Source organism: Procambarus clarkii, chromosome 25, assembly GCF_040958095.1.
Source record: "Procambarus clarkii isolate CNS0578487 chromosome 25, FALCON_Pclarkii_2.0, whole genome shotgun sequence".
NCBI lineage: Eukaryota > Metazoa > Arthropoda > Malacostraca > Decapoda > Cambaridae > Procambarus > Procambarus clarkii.
This window is the reverse complement of record NC_091174.1, coordinates 28,144,477-28,147,995: the sequence shown is the minus strand read 5'-3', so window position 1 is coordinate 28,147,995 and position 3,519 is coordinate 28,144,477.

Sequence of the window (3,519 nt, the reverse complement as noted above, 5' to 3'; positions counted from 1 at the left end):
ACGGACTCTAAGGGTGGTCCTCAATGGAGCAGAATCCGATAGCCACTCAATTGGTGCCAGCGTTCCACAGGGTAGTGTGCTTGGCCCTCTGCTGTGGAATGTTTATTTCAACGATCTTCTTCATCTCATTCCTGAAGCTCAAGCCTATGCTGATGACTGTACTCTAACCTTTACATACAGAAAGGAGGAAATGCTAACTGCTGCAAGAATCATTAATCACAAACTTTCAGCAATTTCTACCTGGGGTAGGAGATGGCAGGTCACATTTGCGGCTGAGAAGACTCAAGCGATGATGATAACTAGACTGCACATGGCGAATCGGACAGAACTGCAAATGGGTGGCAAATCCCTAGAGTTCACAGAAGAATTTAACATCTTGGGAATGAAGTTCGACTCTTCAATGACAATGAAGAGCCATGTGGTAAACCAAGCTAAAAAGGCAGCCAGGAAACTTACAGCACTACGGCGCATCTCATATCTTCTTGACAGCAAGAGATGCAAAACCTTATATGAAGCTCAAGTTCGCTCCTATCTTGAGTATGCACCCCTTTCCTGGATTGCCTGCCCCCCATCTTTCGTCAGACTGTTGGACAAAGTGGAGAGACGGGCTAGAAGGCTTATCTCTAGTCTTGACCAAGTCTGGTGGGAACGGTCTGAACATCAGAGCCTGCAACACCGTCGGGACGTTGTTGGTCTTACTGTTATGTACAAGGCCAATATTCTCAAAGTTCCGCACTTGGCCCAACTCCGTGGAATACCAGTAGTTCCCACTCGTAACACTAGGCTCTCAACCTTCAACACTCTCATGCTGGAAGTGCCATTCTCAAGAACATCACTCCATCAGCGTTCATTCCTTCCGAGACTTACTCGCATCTGGAACTTGTTCGCTCAACAGATTGATACACGGGAGATCAGGTCAACTGTTCACATGAAGACTCTGGCACACAGCTGGCTACAAGCTCATCCTGTTCCTTATATGATTGTTACTTAATGTTTTTTAATGAATAAAGGCTATTCCTTCTAAAGCAAAAAATACCAGGCTCATGAAATAAATGGGCATTTAGGAGTAGGTTTCAACTTAGCTTACATAAGTTAATATATGATAGTTCCCATTGTGTTAGTTTCAAAGTATACTCTTATGTAATAAATGAGTTTCTAGGTGTAGGCTTCAGATGAGCTGAGGTAGGATAACAGCTCTTGCTTGCAGTTTCAATAGGTATGTTATTAGGCATCCCTTATGAATCCTAGTCTTAGTTTAAAAAAAAAAAAAAAAAAAAAAAAAAAAAAAAGAGAGAGAGAGAGAGAGAGAGAGAGAGAGAGAGAGAGAGAGAGAGAGAGAGAGAGAGAGAGAGAGAGAGAGAGAGAGAGAGAGAGAGGAGAGAGAGAGAGAGAGAGAGAGAGAGAGAGAGAGAGAGAGAGAGAGAGAGAGAGAGAGAGAGAGGAGAGAGAGAGAGAGAGAGAGAGAGAGAGAGAGAGAGAGAGAGAGAGAGAGAGAGAGAGAGAGAGAGAGAGAGAGAGAGGTGTTCTTTAGAGAGAGAAAAATTCCTCAGTTTTGAAATCAATGTGGGAATTAATGCAATTTAAAGTCACCCAAAGAAAGGAGATTAACTAGGTATACATAACAGCTGCCTCGCATGGCAAAATGGGCTATTTGTTTATTTCATATATATATATATATATATATATATATATATATATATATATATATATATATATATATATATATATATATATATATATATATATATATATATATATATATATATGTCGTACCTAATAGCCAGAACGCACTTATCAGCCTACTATACAAGGCCCGATTTGCCTAATAAGCCAAGTTTTCATGAATTAATATATTTTCTCTATTTTTTTTCTTATGAAATGATAAAGCTACCCATTTCATTATGTATGAGGTCAATTTTTTTTATTGGAGTTAAAATTAACGTAGATATATGACCGAACCTAACCAACCCTACCTAACCTAACCTAACCTATCTCTACAGGTTAGGTTAGGTTAGGTAGCCGAAAAAGTTAGGTTAGGTTAGGTTAGGTAGGTTAGGTAGTCGAAAAATAATTATTTCATGAAAACTTGGCTTGTTAGGCAAATTGGGCCTTGCAAAGTAGGCTGAGAAGTGCGTTCTGGCTACTAGGTACGACATATATATATATATGTTGTACCTAGTAGCCAGAATGCAGTACTGGGCCTACTATGCAAGTCCCGATTTGCCTAATAAACCAAGTTTTCCCTGAATTTATATATTTTTCCAGTTTTTCTTATGAAATGATAAAGCTTTCCATTTCATTATGTATGAGTTAATTTTGTATAATTTGAGTTAAAATTAACGTAGATATATGACCGAACCTATCCTACCCTACCTAACCTAACCTAGCCTATTTTAACCTAACCTAAACTAACATACCTAATTAAGTAATTTAAGTTCTAAATATAATATAATAATTATAATTCAAAAAAAAAACAATTGGAATTTTTGGTTTGAAAATAAAGAAAATCACTCGGCCTATTAGGCAAATCGGGTCTTGCATAGTAGGCCGAGAAGTGCATTCTGGCTACTACGTACGACATATATATGTCATATGTTGTTGAATATGACCGAAAGGGTAAGATTAAGGTGCCCTGTGACCGTGTTCCAAAATTTCAAGCATTCTCAATTTTTTGTGAATAATATCTTCATGGTAAATGCTCCAACTTTTCCAATTGGATCAACATCATACCATGAACAGGAAAAAAAAAATTAAAAAAAAAAAGAAAGAAAAAATTTCTCAATTTCAAATTAGGTTTAAAAATATTAAAATGTCACCAATTGTTATTTTATTCATTGTGGTTTCGGAATGGCATATAACGTTCATGTTGCTAGCTGAAAAATATTGTCTGAGAGTATAGTTTACTGTAAACAATCTTTTCAATGTGGCCATCCATATATGTGCAAAAATTAGACGCAATTTTTTTTTAACTCGACTCATTATGGCTTTATGACTAAACGACAGTAAGGAAACCTTAGAACTAAGAACGTTGCACATAATAAGTAAAAATTGTGAGAATTAGTCAGAAACTTAATTTTTTAATGTGTCTCAAATTTGAAAATACTGTCCATACAAATTCAGTTAAAGTTCACGACAATGAATAAGTACTTCGAATTTATGACATATCTTGTAAGTTTTAATTAGGATTACTTGGCACTCGTTCTTGAATATGTGAAAGTTGTAGGTCAATATGTGTTGAAATGAAGTCAAGAAAAAACAACCCCCTAAAAAAACGAAATATAGGGATTAGTTAGGGATAACAAACTTATATATTGCAGTAACGTTATTGCCAATATATAAGTGATAAGGCCCTCATCTGGTCCTCATTCATCAATACAACGTTAAAGAGATAAAGGGAATATAGCTTGAAATCTGTAAATAAATCGTTCCCCAAAAATAAAAGTCACAACTTTTGCCACCTGTAGCTGATTAACCTGTTGACCAATTTGTTTCCAACTTCACATGCTTAGTGCCGGATAT